We start from the raw sequence: 11944 nt of genomic DNA, 5'->3' as shown, positions 1-11944 counted from the left end.
TGAAAAAACACACCCACAATGGTGCAAGTAAATTATGAGTTGTACTCATTTGACTTACTAACTTAAAAATGAAAAACTGGTTCTTTAAAACCTCTTTCACATTCCTGAAAAAAATATAAATATTTTCTTTAACAAAATTTTATCTTAAAATCCTGTCAGAGAAGGCTGATGTGCTGTTTTGTTTTCTGTTGTTTTAAGTGCTGGACTGAACTAGCCTATTTAAATTGTGATCTGTGGGATTGTGTGATTTCTGAGATATTGTTGTCAGGCTAACTAGGATTTTGCATCTTCTTGGTTGATTCAGGTTGATTTATGGCCCGGTGGGTTTGTTCTCAGCTCATTTTTGTTGGTTCATGAGAGTTGACGTAGTTTAGACTTGTGACACTCTCTCTCTCTCTCTCTCTGACACATATCCTTCTTGATATCTAGAATAGGCTGCTTGGGTATGACTCTTATAAAGCATTAAATGTGTAGGTGCTCCACTAATTTTTTTTACACATAAAACGCCACTGGGTGACTGTACTGTAACTTAACTTGAGACAATGTCACAGAATAATCTTCTGGCACACCGTTATGAAATGTTAACTCTGCCTGTCACATCATATGGCCAGCAGCAAGAATGTAACGTTTACATTCGTTTGAGAGCCAATTGCTCATGTTAACGTCTTTCACATTAGCAAGTGACTGACCGGTCTGGGTGCGTTTTCAGATGCCGGGTGAAGTTTGAAGTGGTTGAACCAAAATCTTGAATCTTCTTGTTGCACACTTCGCACACTACTGTCCGTTTGTTGGCTGACTGTCCAGTCAAGTCTGAAGTCTTTTGAGGTCGAGTCCAAGTCGAGTCTGAAGTCAATGTGCAGTGCGACTTAAGTGCGACTCGAGTACAAGTCGCAAGTCCGAGTCACCAGCTCTGGAATTAGACTCCTCCTGTTTTCCTTGGTCAGATTATTGCTTTCAGCAGTAGCAGCTCATGCTATCAGACCTCAGCTCAGACTACAGAGAACTATAATTATTAACACTGGTCTGAGGTAGGGATGCCCCCTGAAACCTGCTTCTGAACTGGAACCAGTATTAAACTGTTAAAAATCTGAGGTATTTTTAAGCTCAGTTCTTTTTTTATTGGATGGTAAAATCTGGTTTTGGGTTGTGCTTGTTACCATGGAGATATTATTGAGTTCATATTGTGACACTGTTGTAAACATTGTTGTTGATGTCAGCAAACTCTGTATTTTTAACTCTGATATATAAATACATTATAGTCCTGTTGTGGATTCATGACTTTCATTAATTATAATTTTAATATAGTAATAATTTTTTTATAATATAAAGAGCTGATAAGATTATTGGTAAAGAACTAGATCAATAAGTGGTATTGATAAGAGTAGTAGTATTGATAAAATCCTAATGGAACTGATCCCTAGTGTGAAGTCAGTACATCTGATCATGGTTCTGACACTGAGCTGACAGAGAGCAGCAAACTGCTCTGTTTACACTGTGTTAATATAAATGATTAAATACCATATACATACATACAGTATATTGTAACTCTAAACTGCTACTACTGCTGCTTTCTCTTGTAGTGTGAATATCCTTAAAGGTGCAGATTGTCTCAGTTTGAATCAATGAGCCTCCAGGAACAAGCTAACTTCTCTACCCTTTAGGATGCTGTCGTCCTGGATAAGTTTACAGTTCAGTCCAATGGAAACCACCAACTATCACTGTGACAGAGGAAGGAAAAATACTACTCTCAGAGATGATGTCACTGATGGACTTACCTGAGCAGGTGATCTCCACAATGGAGGAAGAGGAACCTGATAATGATACACAGTCCCTCAGTGCAGATCCAGACTGAAAACAGTCAAAGCTGATCCACCACGCAGATCTGACTGAGTCTTCATTTCTGTTTCCTGTTGAAACAGCAGAGCCACAGTCCAAATATCTGCATATGATAGCTGCTTCCTTCAGGGTCCAGTCAGAGTAACTCCAGAACGAGCTAGAGGAACTCACTGGTGTCCACTCTCCCAGTTTCACCTCCAGTGTACCTGCACAGCGACTGGCTCCTCCCACCAACCTGACAGGCTCTGAACAGAAACAAGAGAGTCATCAGTAAAAGAATAAAGTGGGGGCTTCCGGGTTAGCACATGGAGTAGTCAGACGCATGGTGAGATCGCTCTCCCGGACAAACCGCAATTTACACCCAAACTAACTCAAAATTCAGTATTAGTTGATAAAAAAGATAGATGGATTGGGGAAGATCACTTAGAAGCCAAAAAGTCGACGAAAGACAGTCTGTAAAACAGAAAAACACGATGACAGCCAGAGACAGCGGCGGCAAAGTGGACCAGGTCGCCATGGCGCCCGCAGACATAATTAAGGCAATTAACGATCTCAAAACGGATCTAAAAGGCGATAACAATACTCTGCGACAAGAAATCAACGGTAAACTGGATATGCTTGGGGCAGAAGTCCGCAACTTAACGGACCGGGTGGAAGAAGCGGAGTCCAGGGTGGAAATAGTCGAGAGATGGGCGGCTGAAACGACCAAGGCCCTGAGCTCCTGCTTGAAACAGCAAAAAGCCCTGCAATATAAACTTAACAATCTAGAGTCACGCTCCAGATGCAACAACATCCGCATCTTTGGAGTAGCAGAAGGAGAGGAGGGAGTTTGTCGAGGCGCTCATCCGGAGCAAGTTACCGTTACCAAACGGCATGGAGTTAAACATACAACGCGCACATAGAACCGGCGCACACAGACCCGCACCAGATAAACCCCCGAGAGTGTTCATAATCAACTTCCAGGAGTTCACAACCAAAGAGTGGGTTTTAAGAGAGTTCAAGAAGCGCAAAGAATACAACGGGATCAAAGAGGCTCTGAAAGTGAAAGGAGTTCGCTTCCAAACACCGTACGTAATCATGCGCATCTACTGAGAGACGGGAGCCCGACTTTATAACAGCGCGGAGGAAGCAAGAGTGGAGCTGAGGAGACGTGGAATCACGGTGGAAGACACAACGCCAGCCGAGGGGGAGACTGACTGGGGAGCATGACTGGGGAGCATGTCTGGGGGAGCTGCTGGGGTCGTGGCAGAAGGTAAAGGGACATCGCGAGGCAGAGGACGACGTTACCCGGAGAGCGTGGAACAAACTTCAGAGTTTCCAGATTGATCATACTGCTTAGAGATGATCCCCAGCGCAAGGGAGGTAAAATGAAGAATTAGAAATCATTACAGGCTGGTAAAATCACTGCCACTATGAGACTGGATTACAAGATTTGAACTGGACTAATATCAGGCTCTAATTAGGCTTATTGTCAATAAATGTCTGGGAGTAACGACTTCATTTACAATGGCTTACGTTGGACTTTAGGATGGTAGGGTTAGCCCTAGCCACCCTATGCATAGGGCCCTATCTTAGTCATAGGATCTACCCTCGACCCACCAACGGGGTCTCAGTGAGGAGTTATCTCCTCCCAGTTTGGAGGTCTGTTCACTGCTATATTCAGTTGACTTTGTTTTGTTTCTGTTCTTGTTTTACGGTGTTATTTGGGGGGCAACACTACTACGAAGCCATCTCTATTTTTCTATGTTTGAGTAATAATGTCAAAAAAAGAAAAAAGAGATGCAGAGGTAGATATACACTCACCGGCCACTTTATTAGGTACACCTTGCTAGTACCGGGTTGGACCCCCTTTTGCCTTCAGAACTGCCTTAATCCTTCGTGGCATAGATTCAACAAGGTACTGGAAATATTCCTCAGAGAGTTTGGTCCATATTGACATGATAGCATCACGCAGTTGCTGCAGATTTGTTGGCTGCACATCCATGATGCGAATCTCCCGTTCCACCACATCCCAAAAGGTGCTCTATTGGATTGAGATCTGGTGACTGTGGAGGCCATTTGAGTACAGTGAACTCATTGTCATGTTCAAGAAACCAGTCTGAGATGATTCACGCTTTATGACATGGCGCGTTATCCTGCTGGAAGTAGCCATCAGAAGATGGGTACACTGTGGTCATAAAGGGATGGACATGGTCAGCAACAATACTCAGATAGGCTGTGGCGTTGACACAATGCTCAATTGGTACTAAGGGGCCCAAAGTGTGCCAAGAAAATATCCCCCACACCATTGCACCACCACCAGCCTGAACGGTTGATACAAGGTAGGATGGATCCATGCTTTCATGTTGTTTACGTCAAATTCTGACCCTACCATCCGAATGTCGTAGCAGAAATCGAGACTCAGCAGACCAGGCAACCTTTTTCCCAATCTTCTATTGTCCAATTTTGGTGAGCCTGTGCGAATTGTAGCCTCAGTTTCCTGTTCTTAGCTGACAGGAGTGGCACCCGGTGTGGTCTTCTGTTGCTGTAGCCCATCCGCCTCAAAGTTCGACGTGTTGTGCGTTCAGAGATGCTCTTCTGCATACCTCGGTTGTAACGAGTGGTTATTTGAGTTACTGTTGCCTTTCTATCAGCTCGAATCAGTCTGGCCATTCTCCTCTGCCCTCAGGCATCAACAAGGCATTTGCGCCCACAGAACTGCCGCTCACTGGATATTTTCTCTTTTTCGGACCATTCTCTGTAAACCCTAGAGATGGTTGCGCGTGAAAATCCCAGTAGATCAGCAGTTTCTGAAATACTCAGACCAGCCCGTCTGGCACCAACAACCATGCCACGTTCTTTTTTTTTTTTTTTTTTTAAGATTTTATTGGCATAGACGCCTTTATTCATCAGTAGATTGACAGGAAACATGGGAGAGAGAGGGGGGTGACATGCAGCAAAGGACCTCCGATCGGGATTCGAACCGGGGTCGGCTGCGTATATGGCATGCGCTCTAACCACTCGCCCACCTGCGCGCCCATGCCACGTTCAAAGTCACTTAAATCACTTTTCTTCCCCATTCTGATGCTCGGTTTGAACTGCAGCAGATCGTCTTGAAGTCTACATGCCTAAATGCATTGAGTTGCTGCCATGTGATTGGCTGATTAGAAATTTACGTTAACAAGCAGTTGGACAGGTGTACCTAATAAAGTGGCCGGTGAGTGTATAATAATCAAAAGGCACGATGGATAATGTCCTGGTCACATTTGTGAATGTATATGCTCCTCCTGAGAGTGACAGATCTTTTTTCAAAAGATTATTTGACCTGATTGTATCTGAGAGTGAAGGAATCTTTGTCTGCTCGGGAGATTGGAATACAATTTTGAACCACCAACTAGACACAACAAGCACGAGCAGACATGGATGCCCAAAATCAAAAGACCTAAATATTCTGATAAGAGAAGCAGGCTTATTTGATGTGTGGAGAAGTGCCCATACAAGGGATAGGGAATTCACCCACTACTCCGCTACACACAAAGTACACTCTAGGTTGGACTTTTTCCTGATGAATATTATAGATAGACACAGGGTACATGAATGTGCAATCGGTACAGCTGATATATCCGATCAAAATATTGTTTATCTAAATATACATTTAAACAGCAAGCCAAGGAACACACTATGGAGGCTGAATATTGGAATTTTAAACAATAAATCCACAGTGGAAGAAATTAAGAAAGAAATTGGTGAATGTATAAATGACAATAGGGATGACCAGGTCAACCCAACTATTGTCTGGGATACAGTCAAAGCAGTTATGAGAGGGAACCTAATATCAAGAACAGCTCATCTAAGGAAAACCTGGAGATCAAAATACGACCAATTAGAGAAGGAATTGGAAAAACTAGAGAAACAACGACCCAAAAATGACAATAAAGATACAACAGGGAAACAGATTAAAGATATAAGGAAACAAATAGAAAACTTAAAAAACGATAAAATTGAAAGTAAACTGAGATTCACAAAGCAAACCTTCTATGAGTCAGGCCCAAGGGCAACACGAATATTAGCGAGGCGTCTTCGAACGCAACAAATAACAAATTCAATTGAAAAATTAGGGAACCCTTATCAAATTCATTAAAATATGATCCAGAAGAAATTCATAGAATCTTTAAAAATTACTATGAGACTTTATATTCACAGCCTGAGGAGGTTGACGAAGAGAAGATAAAACAACCTCCTCTCCTTAGGCTCTGAGCAAAACAAATATTTGACCTCCCCTATTACAAAAGACGAATTGGATAAAGCCATAGGTAGACTGGCGAATAATAAGAGTCCTGGGAGCGACGGTTACCCAAAAGAATGGTACAAAAAATTCAAAAAAGTCCTTGCCCCGGTACTGTTGGAATCATTTAATTGGATGCTTGATAAGGCTATAGCCCCACCATCTTGGAGGGATGCTGTGATATCTGTTATTCCCAAAGAGGGGAAAAATAAAGAAAACTGTGAGTCATATCGCCCAATATCGATACTAAACGTAGATTACAAACTGTTCACGTCCATTATCACTAAAAGATTGGAGCATTTTCTGCCTGACCTGATACACAAGGACCAGACAGGCTTTGTAAAAGGATGCCAAACACAGGACAACATCAGGCGCACCCTTCATATTATAGATCATGTTAATAAACACCATACAAGGGCTGCCCTGATCAGCTTAGACTCCGAAAAAGCGGTTGACAGGGTCAGTTGGGATTTTTTGTATAAAGTGCTAGAGAGGATGGGTTTCAATGACAAATGTATTAAATGCATAAAGGCATTGTATACTAACCCATCAGCCAGAATTAAAATTAATGGTCACTTGTCAGACACTTTTAAACTGTACAGAGGGACGCGACAGGGTTTTTGTGCTAGCCCTGCCTCTTTGCGATTTTCATAGAGCCACTTGCTCAAATAATTAGACAAGAGGACGGGCTGACAGGAATCACAATAGAAAGAGATGAACACAAGATAGGTCTATTTGCTGACGATATAATCACCTTCCTTCAAGACCCTAATACAACGTTTACTAAATTAATAAACATAATGGAAGAACATGGATCGATGTCGGGCTACAAATTGAATATGTTGAAAACTCTTAACTTTTAACTACAAGCCAAATAAAGAAATCAGGAAGAGACATAAATTAAGTTGGAATGCTAAGTCAATAAAATATCTAGGAGTGATAATAACTCAAGAATTAAAAGAATAAAGTGAGTTTCATTAGAACAGAAACAAGAGAGTCATCAGTAAAAGAATAAAGTGAGTTTCATTAGAACAGAAATGAAGACAAATCAAAGCTGCAGCTCCTCTTCTACCTGAGCAGGTGAGTCCAACAGCTTTACCAGGTGAGCAGCTTCTTCTAGCTGAGTCTGATCTTCTACAGTCCAGGAGAACAGACTCATCGCCTCCACACTGGAACTCTTTGGTCCACATTGGAGCCTCCACTTCTCCATAGAGCGCCCCCTGGAGGACTGAAGGAGCCTCACAGCCAAGCTCCCTACAGACCACCTCGGCATCCTGCTGGTCAAAGTCAGCTTCACACACTGAGGACCACGACTGCTCAGACTTCACCTCCAGTCTGCCTGAACACAGACTAGGCCCATTCACCAGCCTGACAGAGTCTGGAGAGAGAGAGGACCATCATTAGTTTTGGAAATATTTAACTGCAACATTCATACCAATAAACTTTCACTGAAATTAAAAGTAACAACTGATAAAGAGAGAGAGCACATTCATACCCTGACTCAAGTCTTTATCTACAGAAAATAGTTCATGTTATCTGTATGATTTTAAAATGTCTTATTCAGGCACCATCTTGTGGTTGAATGTTTCTGTTTTCTACTGAATCTTTATTTTAACAGGAAAACCTTGTTAAGATTAAACTTCTCTTTTGCAGGAGAGTCCTGGCCAAGACAGGCAGCAACAGAAAGTTTCAGACAAACAACATAAAAACCAGTAATACAGACAGACCTCTGTAACATGAAGAATGACACTGTGGTGGACAGCAATGCATGATATCAGAAAATAAAGAAGATCAGAGCACCGTGGTAGCTGAATGGTTACTAGGGGTGTGACAAGATCTCATGCCACGACATCTCGCAAGACGAAAACGTGACAATATTTCTTGTCGAAGTGAATATTGTCTCGTGAAGCTATAATTAAGGGGTGCACCAAGAAGAAAAAAAAAGACGATGGGTTTTCTGTCGCTCATTTGCACGTCATGTCTTCTTTTTATAATGTCACATGTGGATCATTAATCTTGTTGCAGCTTCTACCTGCTGAGAAGATCTCAGTCAGCAGTCTGAGATGAGGAGAGGAGCAGTAAATTGAACTCGGGTCTCTACACTGAGAGCCTGAGGTAGGATGAGCGGAGGAATCTAGCTGATCTATGGAAGCCTAATGATGCCAAAAGTAAAATGAGTCACACTACCAAATTATATCACAATTTATATTTTGTTCTACTTGTGTATTTATGTGATACAGGATTTGTGCAATTTACTTTTACTTCTGTGTTTTATTTATTTTATATTTATTATAGTTATAATTTGTGATAATTGAATTCTATATTTAATTTATATTTATATATTTCTGTGTACATACATCTTCTGATGCCTAGTCTGGACACATCATCAGTGATGTGCCTGGACTCATTGGACGTTTCGGGTCTTTCAACAATCATACGCCCTCCTCCAGGTGACCCAACCGGGATTGATCAAGTCCCGGCTTGTGTCCAGACGGCTAGCTAACTACCATGACTCCATGGTACTCCTCTTTTGAGCCACAGCCATCTTGAGGCCCTTTCTGCCGCTTCGGTGGAACTGCGGATGGCTCTCCTCTTCCTCTCTCCATCGATGCCTAAGTAGCTGAAGGCTCTTGCCAAAGAACGGGCTGCAAATCCTCGACATCCAACCTCCACCGGGAAACACCTCGCTCTCCAACCAGCTTGATGGCAGTCGCTGACCAGCCCTGCGTACTTGGAGAGCTTTCTCTCGAAGGCTTCTTCCAAGCGGTCTTCCCACGGGACTGTCAGCTCAAGAAGCACCGCTTGTTTGGTGGACTCAGACACAAGGACAATGTCTGGTCGCAGAGTGGTGACTGCGATGTGGCTGGGGAACTTCAGCTGATGTTCAAGGTCCACCAACAACTGCCAGTCTCTTGCAGACGTCAGGATGCCTGCTGATGTTCTTCTGGCAGGAGTTGGCTTGTCCCCAGCTCTGACAAAGGCGATGGTCTTCTTGGAGGGACGGAACTGTTTTGCCCACGCCAGTCCTGTGCTTATGGCTTCAGCGATGGTCTTAAGGACTTGGTCATGCCTCCACCTGTACCGTCCATCTCCAAGTGCCCTTGAACAGGAGCTTAGGATGTGTTCCAGGGTTCCTCGCTTGGAGCACAGAGGGCAGAGCTATGCCCCATGTGTGCAGGTTTGACGGGCTTGGGAGTACGTCATACACTGCCTGGATTAGGAATTTTATGCGTTGTGGCTCGGCTTTCCAGAGCTCAGCCCAGGTCACTTTTCGCTCAACAGCATTCTCCCACCTTGTCCAAGCACCCTGTTGCTTCATTCCCACCGCCTTGCAGGTTCTTGTCTCCTCCACTACTGCTCTCACCTCGTCCTGAACAAGTCGCCTCGCTTCCCTCCCCCTGGTGTTAAATTGGGGGGTTGGAAAGGATCCAAGCCCAGCTCGACCTCGAGTGACCACTCCCACCAGGCTCCTGTGACGCAGCCTTGCATCTGCCTCTTCGACTGCTTCCTCTGCCCTCCATTTCCTGCCAGTCCTCACTTGGATCCCTGCCTTAACCACCTTCGGATCACATGAGTCCCTGTACTGAACCACTTCTCTGGCTCTGGTTACTTTGAATTCCTCCTCCAAGGATTTGAAGGGCAGTTGCAGTTTGTTGCTGTTCCCGTAGAGTGCAATGCTGCTTAGGGTCTTAGGTAGTCCAAGCCATCTCCGGAGGTGGTTGCTGACCTTCCTCTCCAAGATCTCTACTGTTGAGATAGGGACTGAGTAGACGAGGAGAGGCCACAGGATCCTGGGAAGAATGCCGTGCTGGTAGACCCAGGCTTTGAACTTCCCAGGTAGGCCTGACTTGTCCACGGACTTCAGCCAGCCTTCCAACTCAGTACATGTCAACTGGACAGATGTTGTGTCTCTCAGAGAGCAGTCAAAAACCTTGCCCAAGCTCTTAACTGGCTTCTCTGAGATAGTTGGGATGGCTGTGCCTGAGATGTTAAACCGGAACTTGTCCTCCACCTTCCCTTTCCTCAGCACCATTGATCTGGATTTGGCGGGTTTGAAACGCATCCGGGCCCAATCCATTAGCCTTTCAAGTCCCTTCAGAATCCACCGGCAACCTGGGACCGATTCTGTCGTGACTGTGAGGTCATCCATGAATGCCCTGATGGGTGGTTGCCTTTGTCCGGAAATCATACGGGGCCCTCTGCACTCTGGCTCAGCAGATTTAGTGAGCATGTTCATGGCTAGTGAGAACAGTGTCACAGAGATAGTACACCCTGTGATGATACCGATCTCTACCTTGTGCCAGCTGGATGTTATTGCTCCTGAAGAGACCCTCATCCTGAAATTGCTGTAATAATCAGCGATGAGGTCTCTACACTTGCTGGGTACATGATGTTTCATCAGAGTGAGCTGAACAAGCTTGTGTGGAATGGAGCCGAATGCATTTGCCAGGTCAAGCCACAGCACTGATAGGTTGCCCTTGTTCTCTCTGGCCTCCCGAATGAGCTGTGTCACTACACCGGTATGCTCCAAACATCCTGACATTCCTGAAATGCCGCCTTTCTGGACAGATGTATCGATGTAGGTGTTCTTTGCCAGGTAGGTACACAGCCGTTTGGAAACAGTGCTGAAGAAAACCTTTGCCTCAACACACAGCAGGGAGATGATGCGGAACTGGTCTAGCCGAGTGGAGTTTTCCTCTTTTGGGATCCAGACCCCTTCAGCCACTCTCCATTGTTCTGGGATCCTCCCCCTTCTCCAGAAGACTCGCAGGATTTTCCACAGACGCAGCAGGAGTTTGGGACAGTTCTTATACACTTTGTATGAAGTGCCACTCGGTCCTGGAGCAGAACTTGCCCTTGCTTTGTGGACAACCTCCCTAACTTCCTTTAGCTGCAGCTCCGACATGTCAAACTGCACTTCTGGTACAGGGGGTCTATGAGGTGCTTACACTCTCCCAACTCCTGCTCTCTTGCTGGATCACTGTACGCCTGCTTCAGATGTTGATCTATGTCTCCCTGTGAGGAGGCCAGTTTGCCACTGCGCTTCTGCCCCAGCAGATCCTTTGTGAACTTGAAGGGGTTAGCAATGAAAGAAGCACGTTTACGTGCCCTCTCGCGCCGCCGCCTCCGATGCCACTCTGCCCGGCGGAGAACTCTGATCTTTTTCCGGAGGATGCACCTTAGCTGGGCTAGGCCTGTGCGTTCCTCTTGTCCTGCTGCCTTGTACTGGAACTTCAGCGCTTTCATCTCCTGCCTGATGTTGTGAATCTTCACAGCTCTCTGATTCTTGGAGTACGTTGTTGTGACGGTTTTCTTCTCCTCCTCGCCGAACCTTTCAGCTGCAATGCTGACAATGATTGTTGTCAAAGCTTGCAGCTTCCTGTCAGCCTCTCCTTTCGCAGTTGCCTCCAGAATATGGTCAACATCGTCATCGAATTGCTTCCAGAGGGTAGTCATGCTAGCTGCAGGCCATTTGATCCACCTTCTGTCCGACTTGATGCTCGAGGGATTAGTTTGCAACACTTGGAGGTTCTGGGCACTATGGGGTGACTCCGGGCCTGGCACCTCCTGCGTCTCACCAGGTGTAACACCTGTGCGTAGTGTTGCTGCTGCTCCCAACAGGCACTTCATCCTCGATTGGTGGATCTTTAAGCCACGGATGTTTTTGCAGACTTTACCGCATGTACACTGCGTGCTCGTAGTCGTTTGTCCGTTGCCAAGGTCTGTTAACGTTGTATCTGTCCGGCTGGGGTGCTCATCCTCCCCCCCTCTCGGGCACCCCTGGGGGTATTTCTCCATAGAGTTCATCGTAGCTTGGTGGGGTTCCTCCTCTCAGAGGATGCA

At 45.1% G+C, this 11944-nt stretch overlaps 1 pseudogene; it reads right to left on the bottom strand.

Annotated features, from left to right (window-relative positions):
- Window positions 1-8451: 8451 nt before the first annotated feature.
- On the bottom strand, window positions 8452-11908 carry LOC128381851 (uncharacterized; annotated as a pseudogene).
- Between the last annotated feature and the right edge of the window lie 36 nt (window positions 11909-11944).

This window comes from Scomber japonicus, chromosome 20, assembly GCF_027409825.1.
Source record: "Scomber japonicus isolate fScoJap1 chromosome 20, fScoJap1.pri, whole genome shotgun sequence".
Lineage (NCBI taxonomy): Eukaryota > Metazoa > Chordata > Actinopteri > Scombriformes > Scombridae > Scomber > Scomber japonicus.
Note: the sequence above shows the minus strand (reverse complement) of the source record. Positions and strands in the feature narration are given on the sequence as shown.